Source organism: Protopterus annectens, chromosome 4.part0 (assembly GCF_019279795.1).
Source record: "Protopterus annectens isolate FY-2018-M chromosome 4.part0, PAN1.0, whole genome shotgun sequence".
NCBI lineage: Eukaryota > Metazoa > Chordata > Ceratodontiformes > Protopteridae > Protopterus > Protopterus annectens.
In genome coordinates this window covers 279,569,292-279,589,713 of record NC_056733.1, presented here as the reverse complement: position 1 = coordinate 279,589,713, position 20,422 = coordinate 279,569,292, and the positions used below count along the sequence as shown (strand labels likewise).

General features: G+C 44.3%; 1 protein-coding gene across 4 annotated transcripts in view; it reads right to left on the bottom strand.

The window, feature by feature from the left end:
• Positions 1-20,422, bottom strand: part of MED13L (mediator complex subunit 13L) — a 3,068,540-nt gene that overhangs the window by 495,907 nt on the left and 2,552,211 nt on the right. The window lies entirely within an intron of this gene.

The window sequence follows — 20,422 nt, the reverse complement described above, 5'->3', positions numbered from 1 at the left end:
CTACAAAAATCTACATCCTCCTTTAAGACCCTCCTAAAGTTATATCTCTACTTGCAACTGTAATAAGCCACCATAAATTCCACACTTTACTACAAGGTCACCTTGTTAACCACTCAGGTGCATGTTCTGTTAAGGTTGCAAACTATGTATTATAGTGCTATTACAACTGTGAACACTCATTTGAGTGCATCTCACTGCTCCCTGTAAATCACGTAAATACTTGCTCAAACAGTCAACTGTTCACCAAGCCATTGTGTATTCTACTATTAATATGTTCATTCTGTATAAAATATGACATTGCTACTAACTGAAATAACCTTGTATTCTGACAAACTCCTGTATAAATCTGTCACTTCCATTCAAAATGTAAATACAATGTGCACATTGTTATCCTATATTCATGTAAATGCATACTTTTTTAATCTTATGCTCATGTAATCACGTTTTTTCTTTCTATTTTCTACATGTGTTGGAGCTTTTCTCCCCAGGACTCCACTGAAAATGGACACTTGCTGTCCAGTCGGACTACCCTGGTAAACAAATGTAAAATAATAAATAAATAAATAAATGAATGAATGAATAAATAAAATGTCATTGATGAATATCAAAATGATGTGTGTAAGATACTTGTGTCACAAATGTATTAGAACTGTATATAATATGTATATCAAACTACTTGTACAGACGTGCGTGGTGAAAAGGTGTTTGTAAAACGCTTGTGTTTAAAATGGATCCACAGTGTGCCCTACAGAAATGTACATGCACTATTGTAACTAATAAAATGTATATATTTTTAACAGTGGAAACTGGAATACAGAAGGTTAACTTCAGAAAAATAACTGAAATTAAATTACTTTTTGGCTAGGCCATAAAAAATGGTATTCTTTCAGTTTTCAATGCAGCAAGAGACACAATGGCTGTACTAGGAAACTTTCTGTATTGTCTTTAAGGTGGACTAATTACTAGTCTTGAAAGCATGAAGGAATGTAACTGTTTTATGACTTCCAGCATCTGCCAGATTCTGAGGAGAAGCTCTCGTCTGTATATTTTTACAGGTAGATGCTAAATGCTATCAGCCGCCATCAATGGTTGTTTTGGCCTGGGGATCAGAAGTCAGATGACAAGAAATAATGTCATTCTGCAAGATAGCCCAGCAGTAATATTTCAGATATTAATTTGAGAAGTCTCTTAGTGAGATGGAGCATTCTGCATTCTATTTTGGACCTGATAACAACTAGAAGATCCATTCACCACATCTGTCTTGCTCTATCAGTAAGTTCTTAGGTTACAGTAATTATCTTAGATTCAGTCAGGAATATAGTGAAGCTTAGTTTAGATATTTTTCTTTATTTATTTGAGACTGTCCTGCAATGTTCTTTTAAATATTTCATGTGTTTTGAACTCTGATGTCACTATGAATATGTACTTAGTATTGTTTTTCTCTTTTATTATTTATTATTAAATATATATAAACCTTTCACTGTGGTTGATCTGTGTAGAGCTATTTAAGTTTTGAGAGTATTTGCATATTTATTTGGTGACACTGTGTGGCCACTCCTAATAGCCTTGCTCTTGGTCAAACTACCATTTGTGTTAAAAAAAAGTTATGTACTCAGCATAACGTCCATCTGAGTTGTTGCTTTTCATTTGTCTTCATCCAGTGGGAATACAGACCTGCTCCGGATCCAATTCAGCCACATTTTCCAGCTTCGGATCAAAGCTCCTCCCCTACCCATAAAGCCCCTGTCTCCTTCCTCCCCTTAGATAGAGTTTGCTGCAGACAGTAGCACCCTAACCATACTCATAACACTGTGGCATTAATACCCCTTAACACAATAAAGAAAACATACGCCCAACAGAGTAGGGGCTGTGTATCTGCCATCCAGTCCACTACACAGCTCACATAAGGGAGGGGGAAGGAGGCAAGGACGGCTGAAGACAAATGAAAAGCAACAACTGTTATTGGAATATTATTGTGAGTTATTATGGTGAGTACAAACTTTACCATCTGAAGTTGCTGCTTTCAACTGATCTTCAACCTGTGGGACAGAGTCCCCAGCTACTAAACAGTCCCGGGAGGTCATCATGGAAGGATGTTCCAGACCACGGCTAAGCCAAAAGATGCCCCACCTCTGGAAAAGGAGATCCAATTTCTAATGAGAGATAAACATATGAGATGACACCCAAGTAGCTGCAGAGAAAATGTCATCTAGGGAAACCCTAGACCAAAAGCTTCAGATGCAGCTACAGACCTAGTAGAATGCAACCTGACATTACCTGGTGGAGATAATCCCTTGGCTAGATAGGCCAATGCAATACACGGAGAGATCCAATGAGCAACAGTTACTTTTGAAACAGGTTTCCGTAAGAAAGGCTTAGAAAATGAAACAAAAAGCTGATCAGACTTACAAAAGGATTTTGTTCTATACAAATAGAAGCGCAGTTGCCTATGAACATCAAGCAAATGCAGTTTATACTCTCTCTCATTCTGGAAGGTTGGAAAGAAAATAGGGAGACTGATGACCTGGTTAATATTAGATTCTGAAGCCACTTTCGGAAGGAATGAAGGGTTTGTCCTTAATGGAATCCTGTCTTTGTGAAATACCATATAAAAGGCCTTGACAGATATGGTCTGGCTCTCTAACACTCTCTTGGCCGAAGTAATGGCGACCAGAAAGGCCATCTTCCAAGACAGGAATCACAAGTCCACTGTAGCTGCTGGCTCAAAAGGGGGAGAAACTAAAGCTTGTAGCCCTAGGGTAAGATTCCAAGGGGGCGTTGGGTCCTTGACTGGAGGCCTTTGTAAAAAGGTACCTTTCAAAAATGCATTACAAAGCTTGGAAGAAGCCAAAGAAGCCAAATTCCCGCCTACGTGAAAACTGGAGATCTCTGCAATTGTACCTTTACCATAGAAAAACTAGCACCATGATTAAAGCTCTCTGCCAAAAACCCCAAAATGGCAGGAACTGGAGCAGTAAAGGGGTCCAGATCATGCTGAGAAGTCTACACAGAGAAACCTTTCCACTTTCTGGAATAAACGTTCCTGGTGGAAGACTTGTGAGCTGCAACCAAAATCTTCTTAATGGGAGAAGAGAGCCCGGGAGTCCTATCACTAGAAAGTACAGTTGTGTACACCTACCATAAATGTAGATGTTCGAGTGTCTTCACTGTTGCAGTCATGACTGTAGGGTTCTCCCCTGCCGGCAGGCAGCCCTCGGTCGGCCAGAATCCCAAAGTTTGGGTCCGGCGTCGGCTGTTCAACCATGCTCCCTGACGACAGAGCGCCAGGAGTACAAAGCTGACAGCTGACGCCATCTTCTCCAGTTTTTCTTGCCCCAGATGTCAGGAGTCCCAAAATAAAAAAGGTCCCATAACCTTTGCAAATACACCTCAGAAGAATGGTGAAAAAAGGAAATACACAAAAGTAAAAATAAGAGGGGACAGGAGGGAGGGAAACCCAGACTGCAACAGTGAAGACACTCGAACATCTACATTTATGGTAGGTGTACACAACTGTACTATGTTCATTGTGTTTCACTGTTGCAGTCATGACTGTAGGGTAGAATCCCAAAGCTGAAAGAAAGGGAGGTGGTCATAAAGAGGAAGGGGCGGCTAAAAGGCCCTGCAAGACTGCAGAGGCAAAGCCTGCCCTAGACTTAGAGTAGAGAGGTAGACTGTAGTGCTCAGAAAATGTATGCACTGAACTCCAAGTTGCAGCTTCCAAAATGTCCTTGGTAGGAACTCCCCTGAGGAAGGCCGCAGAAGTGGCAGCAGCTCTGGTGGAATGAGTCCGTATACACCCTGGGATTTGCTTTCCATGGTGAGAATAACAAAATCTGATTCCATGAGCAATCCATTTAGAAATGGTCTGTTTTGAAATGGCTTTACCTTGGGAACTTGAAGCATAAGAAACAAACAATTGATCTGATTTTCTGATGTCCTTGGTTCTGTTCAGGTAAAAACGTAGCTGTCTGTGTACATCCAAGGAATTTAAGATCCTTTCCCCTTTATTTTGAGGAGTGGGGAAAAAGGTTGGCAAGTGTATAGTTTGATTTAAAGTCACCTTGGAAACCACCTTAGGCATGAAGGTAGGATTAGTCCTCAAAGATACCCTGTCTTGATGAAAAATAATATAAGGTTCCACAGCCATAAGAGCTTGTAACTCTGAAACTCTCCTGGCAGAGGTTAGGGCTAACAGGATGGCTGTCTTCCAAGATAAAAACTTGATGTCAGAAGAGGCAGCAGGCTCAAAAGGAGGCAAGGTTAGTTTTTCCAAAACAGAGTTGAGATCTCAAGCAGGAATAGGAGGAGATCTAGGAGGTCTTAAGTTTTTAGCTCCTCTGAGAAACTGTCGCATGAGCTGGTGGGAAAAGATGGGAGGGTCTGTATTATAATGAGCAGAAGTAGCAGAGGCATGGAACTTAATGGAAGAGAAAGAAAGACCCTTATGTAAGAGATCTGTCAAGTAAAGTAAAATTAAAGTAATGTTAGGAAGAAGAGGATCAGAATCCTGAGCCTGCATCCAGGAACAAAATCTTTTCCATTTTCCTGCATAAGATTTTCTAGTGCTAGGACGTCTGGCTTCTAAAATGACATCCATAACCTGCTTGGGCAGTAAAGAAGAAATCAAAGGCCCTGGATTAACCAGGCTGCCAAGCTGAGAGTTCTGACATGAGAGTGTAGAACCTGACCCTGATGTTGGGACAGAAGGTTCGGAGACAGAGGTAAAACCCAAGGGGGCTCTAGGCATAGGTTTTTTAGAGTTGGATACCAAAACTGCCGGGGCCAATTTGGAGCCAGCAAGATTATCCTCTTGGGCTTGTCCTGTTTTATCTTCAATAAAACCCGTGGAAGAAGAGGAAGAGGCGGAAAGGCATATCCCGAGAGGTTCCTCCAACTGAATGACAGAGCGTCCACTTTCCAAGCTTCTCTGTGGAAAGTCCTGGTGCAAAAAAGTCTGTAGTTGATGATTTAGATGGGATGCAAAGAGGTCTATGTGAGGACATCCCCAGACTGCTGTTATCATCCTGAATATTTTGGTGTCCAGCATCCACTCGTGTGGATCTGAAAGATTTCTGCTCAGACTGTCTGCCAGGAAATTTTGTTTCCCTGGTAGGAACTGAGCTTGAAGATCCAGATTGCAAGCTAGAGCTGTGTTCCATAGATCCATGGCTAGTCTGCAAAGGGGGTAGGAATGAGATCCCCTTGCTTGTTTATGTACCACATAACTGTGGTGTTGTCTGTCCGTATTAACAGTTGTCCTGGTTGTAAAAGATTCCTGAAGGCCAATAGAGCTTTCTGAACGGCTAACATTTCCTTTAAATTGATATGTAGGTGCTTCTGATCCTTTGTCCAAAGGCCCTGCAAACAATTGCCCAGAAAATGGGCTCCCCAAGCATAATCCGAGGCGTCCGTGGTTAGAATCTGAGAGGCAGGAGGCAGACGGAAGGGCTTCCCTTTGTTTAGAGCACATGCCCTGGACCACCAAAGAAATTCCTTTTGAAGGCAAGGAAGGACGGAGATCAGTATGTCTAAACTGTGGCAATGCTGAGACCATACACTTTTTAGGTACCACTGTATTTTCCTCATGTGTAGTCTTGCATATGGTACGAGAAGGATGCAGGAGGCCATGTAACCCAAAGCCTGCAGGAATTTCCTTGCAAATAGTTGAGTTAAAGTTGCCAAAGTTCTGAAAGTTGAAGCCAGTTGTAACTGTTTTTCGGATGTCAGAAATGCCATCTGGGTTGTGGTGTTTAGAAGTGCACCCAGAAAAGTTACCTGTTGTGATGGTGTCAAATTTGACTTTTTTATGTTTACAGAGAATCCCAGGAACTTGAGGAGGTTCTGTACAAATTCTAGATGCTGGAGTAAGACATCCTTGCTGTCTGCCTGAATTAGACAATCATCCAGATAAGGGTAAATTTGAATTCCTTTGAGTCTGCAGTAAGCTACTACTGGAGCCAGACATTTGGTGAAGACCCTGGGCACAGTAGATAATCCAAAGGGCAGCGCAGAGAATTGAAAGTGCCTCGATCCGGCTTTGAACCTGAGGTATTTTCTGCGATCCTGCCTGATGGGAATGTGTCAATATGCCTCCTTTAAATCCAAAGTTACCATCCATGCATTTTTGGACAGCATTGGAAGTAGCTGCTGTAGAGTAAGCATCTTGAATTTTGGAATCTCTAGAAAGGTGTTCAAGACCGACAGATCCAGAATGGGTCTCCATGAGTTTTGCTTCCTTGGGACTAGAAAAAGCCTTGAATAAAAACCTTTTCCCATCTCTGAAAGAGGAACCAGTTCTATGGCATTCATAGCCAAAAGAGCGTCCACCTGGTTTAAGGCCTCCGTCCATTGATGCTTTGGAAGGTCTGGCCATCCGATTGGCCTTTGCAAGGTATGAAAATGGAATTTGTAACCTCTTAAAACCACATCCAAAACCCATTTGTCTTGGGTTATTTGAGTCCAATTTTGATAAAAAAGAGAGAGTTTTCCTCCGAGAGGGGCTTCCAGGCAAGAAGTTCATGTAGCCCAACAGAGGGAGTCATTGAGTTTGTTTCCTTTGAGATTGTGACCTGTCCTCTATTCCCCTAGGGGTGGAAGCAGTCCACTGTCTTGGTCTATAAGCAGCTTGCGTTTGAGGCCTCCCACTGGAACGTCTATATCTACCACTCTGAGGCCTGTCAGAAGCGGGAAAGGACCAATTTTTAGAAGGCCAATTCCTGCTAAATCTAGGAGGCTGTACTTGTAAGAAATCTTTAACTGTTTGCATGGATTTCGCCTTATCCTCCATCTTTTTAATTACCTCTTCAGCTTTAGATCCAAACAAAACATTATGCTGAACAGGAGCATCCAATAATTTAGCCTTTATTTGTTCAGGTAAATTTTGTTCCTTTAGCCATGCATGCCTTCTAATGACTGTGCCAGAGGCCGCAGCCCTATAGGAAGCCTCCAAGGCATCAAATCCACAGTGTAACCCATGCTTCCCAACTTGTTCAGTGGCGTGCAATAAGTCATGCAATTCCTTATCATCTGCACAGGCAGAAATGGAAGTAAGCTTCTGTTTTAAGACAGACAATAGAAATTGCTGGTATTTAAGCATATGAAACTGACAGTTTAAAGCCCTAATGGACAAAGTAGCAGAAGTGTACACCTTTTTGCCCCATCTTTCTAAGGATCGAGAATCCTTTTCAGTAGGAATGGGATTTTTGGCAGAAGCGGCCTTAACTCCCTTGGGACCCTGAGAAATGGTTTCAGGGTCAGCAGAAGGGTTCTTGTATAAAAACTGATGGGAATCAGGAACCCTGTAATATCTATCAGGCTTAACAGGAGCAGGAGGAAAAGAGTCAGGGGTTAAGTTAGCCTCCGAAAAGGCATCATCCACAATATCCAAAACAGGAGGAATAGCCAGGGGTCTATGTTGGGGAAGAAGAAGAAATTCCCTCAGTCTTTTCTTGGATTCTGAAAACTCCTGTCCTTCCCAATGGAAATGTTCCCTCATTTCATGCAAAGTTTCCCCAAAAGAGAAATCCTCAGGGGGAGAAGCAGAAGGAATGGATTCTTCAGCATCAGAATCCTCATAAGGAGGGAAAGAACATTCCTGATCAGAAGAAGAAACTGAGGAAACAGAAGCCTGATCAGAGGAATCATAAGAAACATCCTGCCTTGGCCTTTTGTCTGGAGGGAGATGAGAACCCCTAATCATAGTAATTAAATCCTCCGCCATCTTGAGTAACTGTTTCTGTGACTTAGGAGCCGGTTCAGAAGAGGCCTGTGTTGAAGTCTTTGATTTTGAAGGAGTCTTTGCCTTTGGCTTTGCCTTTATTAGTAGCTGAGTAGGCCTGAAAACCCCTTTGGAAGCCGGTACCTGCACAGCGGCTCCGGACCCATCCGAAGGAGCATTGTCCGAAGGTCCTGCAACAGAAATATTTAAAGGCCTGGTTGGCTCCTCATGAGAGTCCGTTTCGGCCGTCGGTTCTGAAATGGCCAACGACAGGGGCTGCAAAAGCGCCTCACTGACAACGGCCGAACCTGAAGCTGGCACCGCTTGTGCGCTATCATCAGATTTGGACCTCGGAGGCCTGTCTTTATCCTTGTGACGCTTGTGAACTCCGGTAGCCGGGACTATATCCGACGACATTTTGTAGTTAAAGCGCCTACCGAAGTAATGAAAAGCAAAATCGTACCTTCGCTTAATTGTACGTTGATTGAATCTAGCACAAAACCGACAACTAGCTACGTCGTGGTCAGGGCCCAAGCAAGGAATACAGTAAGAATGAAAATCCTTATGAGGTATTTGCTTCCCACATGAAATACAATTATTAACTTTTTCTGACATCGGAGTGGAGCAAGAAAAAGTTTCAACGGGTACTTAGCTGTGAGTGGAGAAGAAAATCTTCGGACCGAAGTATATCAGTAAAATTCGTCAGGAGTCAGCCGACCGGCACTTGCGAACTGCTATCACCGCACGGCAAGAAAGACTGGAGAAGATGGCGTCAGCTGTCAGCTTTGTACTCCTGGCTCTCTGATGTCAGGGAGCATGGCTGAACAGCTGACGCCGGACCCAGACTTTGGGATTCTGGCCGACCGAGGGCTGCCTGCCGGCAGGGGAGAACCCTACAGTCATGACTGCAACAGTGAAACACGATGAACATCTGGAGCAGTCAATTTGTGAGCTTCAGACTAACTAAATCTGGGTGCTGGAGCCCTGAGGGATGCGTGATTAGATCTGGAACCAGATCTAGTGTCCAAGGAAGACACACTACATGAGACCACAGAGAGAGGAACCAAACTTGGCAAGGCCAGAAGGGGGCAATGAGGATCATTAAGCTCCCCAGCCGATGAGCTTTCTGAATGAATTTCGGGATTACAGGGAGTGGAGCATAAACATACAGTAGACCGGAGGGCCAAGCATGAAAGAGAGCATCTCTGGGGGACTCCCCCGAGCAGGGATTCACAGTGAAATACTCGATGCACTTCATGTTGGAGAGGTAAAGAGATTGCAGCAAGGGTGACCCCACTTCAGAAAGATCTGTTCCGCAAATGAAGGATTTAGAGACCACTTTAAAGCATCAGAATAGATCTGTTGAGCCTGTCCACCAGAATGTTGGACCTCCCCGGAGTGTGCACTGCCACCAGAAAACGGCAGGAGGAGATTGCTCACTCCCACAATCTCATGGACTCGCAACAAAGGGAATAAGACCTGATTCCCCTGTTTGTTGATATACCAGACTGCAGACATATTGTGTGTCTGGATGGCAAAAGTCCCTTGGGGAAGATGGGCATGAAGAGCTTGCAACCCCAACAGCACCGCCCTCATCTCCAGGACACTGATATGCAGACGGGTCTCCAGGAAAGACCATATGCTTTGGACTGTCCTTCCCATGCAATGCCCCCCCACCCGAACAGGGAGGCGTCCGTCGTCACCATGATCATCAGAGCGGGAAGGATGAATGGACAACCCAGAAGAAGATCCGGCGATTGAAGCCACCATAGAAGCAAATCCTTGCAAGCCTGAGATAACCACACCGGATGAGATAATGGCAGGTGTAGCACTGACCACTGAACTGCCAGAGTCCATTGTAGGACTCTCATATGAAGACGAGCTGTAGGGATCAGGGTGATTATGGCCACCATGGACCCAAATGTCTGAAAAACTGACTCCGCAGAGGGATACTGGGTCTGAAAAATGTACGAAACATGATGACGAGGGATTGAAGTCTGTCCGGAGTTAGAAACACCCTGCTCTGGGTGGTATCTAATCGAGCCCCAATGAAGTAGAGAGCTTGTACTGGATCAAACTGGGCATGCAGGGAGTGGAAAGAAGCCATTTGTCCAGGTAGGGGAAGACATGGTATCCCTGCCACCACTACCATCACTTTCGTTAACACCCTGGGGGCAGTGGTGAGATCAAAGGGGAGTGCTCTGAACTGGTAATGATTGGCTCACAGCCAGAAGTGGAGGAACTTCCGAGACAGCCTGTCCATCTTAATGTGACAGTAAGTGTCTTGGAGGTCCACTGAGCACAGCCAGTCATTTATCTGCAGAAAGGGCAGAGTGGATTGGAGAGTGACCATCCTGAATTTTGTCTTGGCAACTGACAGGTATAGGGTTGAAATATCCAGAATGGGTCTTAAGTCCCCCATTTTCTTTGGCACCAAAAAGAACCTGGAACAAATGCCTGATCCAGATAGGTTTAGGGGGACGGGCTGGATGACTCATTTTTCAAGCAGCTTGGAAATTTCCACTGCTGCCTCCTCCAACTGTGCGAGTGGGAAATCTGTGAGGTGTTTGGAAGGAAGGGGACTAAGTACCTTTTGGATATAATCTGCAACACCCAACAATCGTCTGTGATGGACTCCCAGGCTGTTGAGTGCAGAGAGAGACATCCTCCGACTGACTCCAGAGAAGAGCACTCGGGCAACCATTCAGGGCTGTTGCGAGGGTCTGTCAGGAAAAGAATCCCAAGACCCTTTGTTCCTTGGACCCCCTCTGCTACGAGGGAGGCATTTATCATACCCCCCTCTGCCTCTAGGGGAAGGTAAGTCCTGGGCATCATGGGAAAGACCCTGAGATTTTGGGAACCACATCTTCTTCACCCCCATGCTGATTCCGGGAAATGGATCGCTGCGGGGTTGAGAAGCGAATTCAGACAGCATACAAGGTTTTCCCGTCTTTCTCACTCTGGCCTAGGGTGTCGTGGACGGTCTTACCAATGAGAATGGAACTGTCGAAGGGGGCAATCTCAAATGATGCCTTGAAGGGCTCTGAGAATGCACAAAGCCAGAGCCAAGCGTGACGCCTCATGGCAACGCCTGTGTCAGCCGCCCTAGAGGCAGCTTCCACAGCGTGAGACAGGAGCCTCATGAAGTGTTGGATATCGAAGTTAGGGTGGCCATAAGGGAGAACACCACCTTCTTCTCCTCTGTGACATGGACCCCGGGGCAGACTCAGCGACCTCTTTAACCAGGTCCCGCTGCAGGCTGATGACATGTGCCATGTAATTCAGCACACACAAGGCAAACTTGGCTGAAGTGTAAGCCTGCTTCCCAAAATGGTCCATGGCCCGCAACTCTCAGTCCGGTGGATGGACCGTAGAGCTCTCCTGAGTAAGCTCTTTCTTGGTGGCTGCCACAACCACCATGGCATCTACCAGTGTTGCCTGTCTGATGGGACACTGTGAATTTTGTCACGGTGCTTGGGAATAGGCTCCAGCTTGCCCGGTTCCTTCCATGCCCTGGACAAAATCAAGCCCATGAGAGGATCAGCTAGAGGGGACACCCAGGAGGCAGAGAGTCCTGTTACAAATGCCTCCAGTAACACTGACTCATCCGGGTTGGGTTTTGGGACAGACCACCCCCACTCTGGCATAGGAGTTCCATGCTGTCTCCAAAGGAGACATCATCTGGGGGTGACTGCGGGGAACCCTCCCCTTCCCTCCAAGTCGATGTCTTCTATGAGGGACACTCTGGAGGGGAGTTCAAGTGCCTCCTTTTGCATGTATGTTCCCAAGGCAGCTCCTCAAGAAGGCAGTTTCTGGGGGGGGGGGCCTGGGGCAGAGTGGAGACAGGCTGTCCCTGAGGGGACAGGATGCCGGACTCCATACCAGAAAAAGAAGGAGCCAGGATGGACTCCAAGGAAGATAATGTCAAGGATCTTGAGGGAGCTGAGAGAGCCCTCTCCACCACATCAAAAATAGAGGGTGAACGAATCCACGAAGCTGAGGAGAGAAGCACTGGATCAATCATTCTCTGTGTCGACAGGGGAGCTGGATCCGAGCCTCCAGGTGCAGAGACTCCGAAAACCTCAAAGCCGGTGCCATCCCCTTGGATCCGGCACCGGGACTATGGTTCTGAGAGTCAGACGGCTCTGAAAAAGTCAGAGCCGAGCCACTCTGGGCAATGGCCAGCGTTGAGGTACTTGGAACCACCAGTGCTAACCCCCTGACACCGGGAAACCTCGGACCCGAAGACTCCGAAGCTGGGGGTCAGATAGTTGAAGGAGTAATGGGTAGAAAGGTAGACTCCATGCTCCCAGCCCCAGAAGGAGAGGGAGCAGGCAAGACTTCCATCTGGATCTGGGTCAAGACGAACCTCCGCATTATCCTGTCCACCTTTGCTTCAGAAAGACTAAGGGTGGACCGGATGGAGGAAGCCGCTGAAATGGGCCTGGAGTGGCACCAGGGAGAGGCCAAGAAGAGGGAGCTGGCCCGAAAGACCTCCTGCGAGAAGCAAGGAGACCGGAGCTGAGGGGATCCCAGGCTGGGATTCAGGTGGGACTTGGCCGGGAGCTCGGCTGAACTGCGGTCAGAGGAACCGCTTTCTAGGCCTATCCCACTCCTTATGGCAGTGCTTCTCTTCATCCCCGGCCTTCTTAGCAGGAGGGCGAGTCCCAGGGGTTGGGGAAGAAGAAGATGAAGTACAGGCCACAGAAGAAGCAGGAGGAAGGAGGCCTTGGAGAATAAGTTTGTTCCCTCTGGTCGATTAATGTGCAGGGGTTGAAGCCCGCGCAGATCGAACAGGAGGTGTCCAAGTGAGAGGCTCCCAGACATATAACTCACAGAGTGTGGCCATCAGGAGATAGTAGCTTATGGCCACACTTGGCACATTTTCTAAAGCGCGGCTTAGGAGTGTCAGCCATGGCAACAGAAAAAGAACCCAAAACACACACACACACACACACACACACACACACAGACTGGGAAAGCGGAAAGTGAGAGAGAGTTTTTTTTTTTTTTTTAAAGAGAACCGACACCTGAGTGCAAAAAGGGATACAGGTAGGAAAAAGAATTAAGAAGAGAGATACATGGAAGGTTAAAAGAGATGAAAGAAGACAAAAACTTTCACTCACCGCTACGGAAATTTGGAGCTGAAGGATCATGGTACTATCTTGATGAGCGGCAAATGAGATCTGAGGGAAGGAGGGAGACAGGGGCATTATGGGTAGGGGAGGAGCTTGGATCAGAAGCTGGAAAATGCGGCCGACTCGGATCCATATTCCCACGTGTTGAAGATCAAATGAAAACAACAACTTCAGATTATTAATACTACACAGTAAAACTGCACAACCTTTGTTAAGGGCCTTAAAGTATCTGATAAGAAGTTGACTGGTGGCAGTGGAAACTACCTTATAGTCTGGGCAGAAGTGGACACAGCTAGAAAACCTGTGCCAGCCTTTCCCAGGTGTGTGCGTTTGTAAATCAAACCTCAAAGAGTGTGTGTGTCAGCTACTTTGGTGGGGACACAAAACACTGGTTTGACAGAGGGTGCTGGTGGTCTTGGCTTGGTCACTCAGCTGAGATCTCAACTCTATACGTGTGCAGCTGAGGAGTTTTACTGGGGATTTGAAGGAAGAGGAAGAAACCAGCCCCGGACTGACTGTGGTCTCTGTGTGCTCTTATGGGAAATTGCACTTGATGCAGAGCTGCATGTGGAAATACTGTGTGTACCTGTCATCCTCCCAGTGAATCTCCCCCACTGATGCCAGTGGTGAGGATTGAGGCTCCTTGATTACTGGTCCAGTGGGGGGATATCTGTGATTTGTGTTCCAGTTCCTCCTTTTTCTCCCATTTTCACAGAGGAGACATTTGTTCCTTTTGGGTGGAATGACTCCTGACACGAGGGGGTTCCCAATCAGGCTGCAGGCTTAAGAAATGAAGGAAACTCTGAGCTAATTTAGCTCAGTCCTTGGTAGGAGGCTGGCTGGGGCTTCAGGCAACTGACCCACCAAGATGCAATTGGTTAGACGTGGCCAGCCTACGGCATATAAGGATAAAGCCTTAACTATGGCCCAGGCGACTTAGGTTCAATTAATAGCTCATGTGTCTATTGTAATGGCAGGGGAATGGGTCTACCCAACCCTTTAAGGATAGGTTATAAATGAAAAAATCCTCTGGTGGAAGCAGTCAATGGCATGACCCCCTGGACTCCCTCAGGTTCTGTACTGAACCAAGCCTTAAAACAAAAAGAGTCTGAGGGCAGAAGGAAAGGTTGCTAGACCTGGCAAGATGGATGGCGGTTCACTGGGAAGCCAGAAAGAATGAAGCAGAAGTGGAACAAAAGATAAAAAACAGTGAATATAAAAAGTGTACACACCCCTGTTAAAATGCCAGATTTTTGTGATATAAAAAAATGAGACCACAATAAAATCTTTTCCCACCTTTAATGTGACCTACAACCTGTACAAATCAATTGAAAAACAAACAAATCTATTAGGGGAAAAAATGTAAAAAAAATAAAAAATGTCCAATAAGCTGGCTGCATAACTGTGCACACCCTTAAACTAATACTTTGTTGAAGCACCTTTTGCTTTAATTACATCATTCAGTCTTCTTGGGTACACACCTGCCATCAATTAAAGAGACTCTGACTAACCCCAAATAAAGCTCAGCTGTCCTAGTAGGATTTTCCTGAGATTTACTCGGTTGCCTGCTACAGCAAAAGCCATGGTTCGCAGAGCACTTACAAATCATCAAAGGGATCTCATTATTGAAAGGTATCAGTCAGGAGAAGGGTACAAAAACATTTCCACAGCACTGGATATACCATAAAACACAGTGAAGACAGTCATCAAAAGGTGGAGAAAATATGGGACAACAGTGATGTTGCAAAGAAAGTACAGTTGTGTACACTTACCATAAATGTAAATGTTCGAGTGTATTCACTGTTGCAGTCATCACATTTGGGTTATCCCTGACAGGGTAGCCCTCACTAATGGCTGTAGAGCCCTTCACTGACACTTTTCTCCTCAGGAGGACTAACCCATCACTAACCCATCCTTCATGGTATCTCTCAACCAATCCATTCAATTGCCTCTTTTCCTCTTTTAACAAAACAAACAAAAAAGGGAGGATTTCTGCACTCTCTGAGACAAGGGCAGACAGCTCAGATTCTCTACCTACAGGACTAAATTATTTAGGAATACCTGATCAATTTTTAGTCAGTTTTGCTACAGGAACAGATAGTAAGCAAACCAAACAAAAAAAAATCCAAAAAAATGGATAGCACACTGCCCTTTCTTCTGCTAAGCAGCATCAAACCCCCTCCCAAGGGGGTCAGGACACATTCTCCAACCTCACCCTCTTCCTCTCCAGAGGCTCAGAGGGAGGGACCACCAGGGAGGCTGCAACATGGACATCTGTTCATACCTTCACCAGGCATTACCACCTGCTTATCTTCTCCAATTCTCCAAATCCAGGGCAGGCTTGGCCCAGCACAGGCAGGCAGAATGTAGGCAGCCCCCTTAGCCGCCTCTTGCCTTTTCCTTTCTTTCAGCTTTCTTTGGGAATCAATGTGATGACCATGACAGTGACACATGAAGAATATAACAGAGTACAGTTACTACACATGTAAATTACTATAAATGATATGATGTTGTTGTAGTCTGTTGTCCTCCTCCCCTCCCTCCCTCTCTTCTTTCAATCTCTCTCTCTATCCTTACAAGGATGTTTTGATATTTACTTTCTACTGGTGGTGTTCTTCCACCATAACCTAGCTCCCTCTTGGGGTCTCCTGACAATTAGGGCAAGAAAAACTGATGTAATGGCATCGGCTGCATTAATTTATAACACTGATGACCTGATGTCATTCCTGGAGCGACGGCAACCAAAGCAGAAATACTAAGCCTCTGGTATTCAGGCCGACTGGTAGGGATTACCCAAATGTGATGACTGCAACAGTGAAACACGAAGAACATCTGGACGTCCCTCCAAAACTGATGAAAAGACAAGATGAAAGCTGTTCGGGGAGGCTGCCAAGAGACCTACAGCAACACTGAAGGAGCTGCAGGAATTTCTGGCAAGTACTGGTTGTGTACTACATGTGACAACAATCTCCCGTATTCTCCATATGTCTGGACTATGGGGTAGGGTTGCAAGACGGAAGTCTTTTCTTACACAGAAAAACATCCAGGCCCGGCTAAAATTTGCAAAACAATAAGTCTCACAAAAGCATGTGGGAAAATGTGTTATGGTCTGATGAGACCAAGGTTGAACTTTATGGCCACAATTCCAAAGGGTACGTTTGGTGCAAAAACACTTCGCATCACCAAAAGAACATCATCCCAACGGTGAATCATGGTGGTGGCAGTATCATGCTTTGGGTTTGCTTTTCTTCAGTAGGATCTGGGGCTTTAGTCAAGGTGGAGGGAATTATGAACAGTTCCAAATACCAGTCACTTTTGGCCCAAAACCTTCAGGTGTTTGCTAGAAAGTTGAAGATGAAGAGGAATTTCACCTTTCAACACGACAATGACTCCAAGCATACATCCAAATCAACAAAAGAACGGCTTCACCAGAAAAAAATTAAAGTTTTGGAATGGCCCAGCCAAAGCCCAAACCTAAATTCAATAGAAAATCTGTAGGGTGACCTGAAGAGGGCTGTGCAAAAGAGATGCCCTCGCAATCTGACAGATTTGGAGTGCTTTTGCAAGGAAGAGTGGGCAAATATTGCCAAGTCAAGATGTGCCACGCTGACAGACTCCTACCCAAGAAGACCGAATGCTATAATTAAATCAAAAGGTGCTTCAACAAAGTATTATTTTTCACTTAACAGATCTGCTTGTTTTTCAATTGAATTGTACAGGTGATTGGTTGCATTAAAGGTGGGAAAACTTTTGAAAAGATTTATTGTGGTCTCATTTTTTCATCACAAAAACCTGGCATTTTAACAGGGTGTGCACACTTTTTATATCCACTGTAGATGTAACTGGTTAGACTTGGCTGAGAGAGCTGGGTGTCAGGTTTCTCAGTCTTGGAAAAGTGGGATGCCACTGTGATGTCTCAGGATTCTTACATCCTGTGGGCATGACATCAACTTCAACAATTACCACAGGGAATCAGCCTTCAGATTATTTTAAGATTTAACAGTATTCTGCAGCACGCACCCGTCGACCTCCAGTGCTGACACTAGTAGGGTGTCACAGGGGTCAAAGATGTGGTGGTTTCCTAACAGGGCTTCACTTAAGGGCCCAACTGCAATAGGCTTCAGGACAAGGGGCTGTTTATCCTCAGACCATGGAGCATCAGGTGAACCGCCAAGTCTGAGGGCTTCTTTTTAATTTTCCTTTGGAACTCTCTTCTGCTTTTTTATTTGGAGAGGACTCCATTCTGTACTGCTGCTGCAACTCCGCAGACATGGCAGACTAGCCTAAGAAATCTTCAAAGTCTCTTTTTAGTCAGAAACACCTGAACAGACTCCAGTCTTCTCTTAAAGCATTTTGGATGAAAGCTCTGGCAAACTGACAATCAGCAACATTATGCTCCAGACATAGGCAATAAACACAATGTTCATGGGTTCATAAGCATGTAACTACACTAGCTGCCCTTGTGAGCCATTTTAAGCCTAGCCAAATTCCCTTTCAGTGGTGAGAATCAAACCCTGTACCTTGTGCCTGGGAGGTAAGCACTTTAACCATTATACCAACCACAATCCACTGCTAAAAGTAATCTTTGTAAATAATCTGGTGTACAGACATGTTCTATACTTCCATGTATGATACTCATTCTACAAACACCCACTAAAGAAAAACTTGAAAATGCAAAAAGATTTGCGATAATGTGGGTAGAAAAAGTTCCTCAATAGGGTTCTTATCAACTCCATCTTTTTCAGTCAACGGTCTGGACTGATACCACACCACGATGCACTCTCTTGATATGATCAACAATGTGGTAAGAAACAAAGCATAGTTGTGTAGTTAAACTTACCATAACAGAAGATGTTTGAATGATCACTGCTCCAGTAGACAAAGCTATGCTGGTTGGGATAGGTAAAGCCAATCTATAACCAAGTAAAATTATTTTGAGCACAAAAAGGAAACTTGGCTAAGATGAAAATGGTCCACAAGGGCACCTATGAATCTTGAAAAAGAAGACTGGTCTGAGGAATCGGCTTTGACCACAGCAGTGTCACCCACCTGCGGCTGAGACAAATTACTAGCCAGGTGTGGAGGTAAAGGGCAGAATAGTTAACTTTTTTTTTTGCGGCTGGAAGAAGGTCTGACCGAGGGACCAGTAGTTTGTTTCATGGTCAAGCTGCAAATAGTGCTAATCTCCCAGGGAAGGATAGCAGCAATAGTAGGTAAAACAAGAATACTGCAAAAAGGTCACTCTTCCCAAAAAACACAGTAAAAAAAACAAAAGCACCTTACATACTTTCCTCAGATCCAAAAAGTAAAATAAACAGTTTCTCCACAAAAAAATATTTTTCAGCAACTACCATTTAAAAGTACATAAAGTCAAAAATATGTTTCTGCATCTTTAAATAGTTGAGCTTAAACAACAACAAAAGTAATGTGAAGCATTTTTTTTCTGAAGTGAACTTATCTGTCCAAAAATGGAACAGCATTACCTGACTGTTGATCCCTGTAAACCTGAAAACCTGCAAAGGAGTGCTCTCTTCAGTGGCAGGAAAACTCTGAAGGGCTTACTGCTCAAACCTGCCTTTTAATCGTTCATCTTGAGCTGTCTAATGGTTTGGGTGCATGGAAGACGCCCTGAAGCTTTGAAAGCTGGACAGCTTTTATATCCTATAAAGGACATAACCCATATTAGCTCAGGTTACTGCAGCAGTGATCAATATGAAGAACATTTTAAGATGATATGGGCAGATGTCCCTGATATAACCAGGTACATGAAATCATCCGAGGTAAGATGAGGTTGGCCGAACAATATGGGAAAGGCGCTCGATTATAAAAGTCTGGTCAAACATCAGACTCAAACAGCAACAAAGTTTCCTAAAATGATTCTTGCAACAGTGATCCATAAAGGATGACAAACTGCATCTACTCCTATACAGGATTAAAGTACTTAAGATTTAGCACTCAAATGTATCACATATGTTCCACAGCCAAAATATTACTCAGTAAATTCATCTGATATTGAGACCATCTTGTTTGACTTAAAGGGATCTTTCCTAAGGGGTTCTAAGAAATCTATACATTTCAAAATAAGGGATACATTTGCCATGAGACACACCCCTAATACAACAGACTACGTTCATACAATGAAAAACCTTTCCATTCATGTTATTATAATTATTCAAGTAACACTAAATAAAATAACCATAATCATATTCCTTCGAAAAACAAATATCAATTAAGCAAGATCAAAAACAGATCTTGTGAATCCCATGGCACAGAAGAATAAAGCCCTTACTGCACTCCAGATGACACAGGTTCAACTAATGTCACAGGTGCTGGAGGTACTGGATGGGAAGCAGGACGGGATTTTGTAGATGATACTGGAGATGGGGGCAATAGCACCGTTAAACATTGTGTCAGCTCCTCACTCCAATCAGTATACTGCTTCCTTGGGAAGCTATGCTTATCCTTCCTGTAAGCAGCAGATGGGAAGGGTTTACTGCACAATCCCCAGCATGGGTTGGGTTGAGCCCAGAGGAGGCTAAGGCGGGTCCATTAGACTGAGTGAATGAGGAGAGAAACTGGGGTCAGATGACTGACAAATGCAGGGAAATGTAGCAAAAACAGACCTTCTGATGGTCATCAGCAATAACATGGTTGTGTGGGAGAAAATGGTGGCACTGATATAAGCCAGTCCCTACAACTACGGACAAGGACATAATCTCAGAATTACTAACTTGCTAAAGCATCTAATAATGCTTTCATGAGGACTGTTAACAGAATGAGAAGAAAACAATATCACTTGCTTTGGTCAGTAAAAGTGTAGCTATTACTGGCAAAGCTAAGCTAGTAATATTCACCAAGTATGTTTGTGAACAGGTTAAGAACAAGAACCGATGTAATGCAGCATGCTCTTTCTGGGTTAATAAAATTGTATGAAGACAGAAATAACTTGTGGGGTTTGGATTTTTAACTTTCTAACTATAAGACTGCATTGGCACTGTTGTTCACCAGATGTTTAAGAGAATGTGTATTCACACCAGAACAGCACACAACAGTTGTCATTCTAATCTCCTCCAGCCTCCCTGGGAGTCAGAAGCCTATGAACTTGCCATCAGTATTCTGTGTAAGGTTATGAAGAGGATACTGGTGAAATGGTACAGAAGAACTTTGGGAGTTTAGCTACATTTGATACACAACAATATTTTTTTAATAAACATCTTTATTAAATCACAAATAAAACAGTGACACAAGTACACATAGAGTAATATAAAACAAATCATACTAATATTTTTTTCATGCACTACACATTTCATTTTTAACAATCATTCACACCAGCATTACATAAAGTGCTCATTCACTTTCTTAAACCTCATTCCTCCTCCTGAACATATTGTTCCCAGAGATTGCATTTATTTCTATGTAATTTGCTCTCTCCTTTTCCAACAAATCCAACCTTCATCTCTTTTACCTCCTTTACAGTATTCAGTATTATAATTACTGTGGGCTTAGATTTTGATCTCCATTTTCATCTAATTTATTTATTTATTTATTTTTTGCAGCACAACTG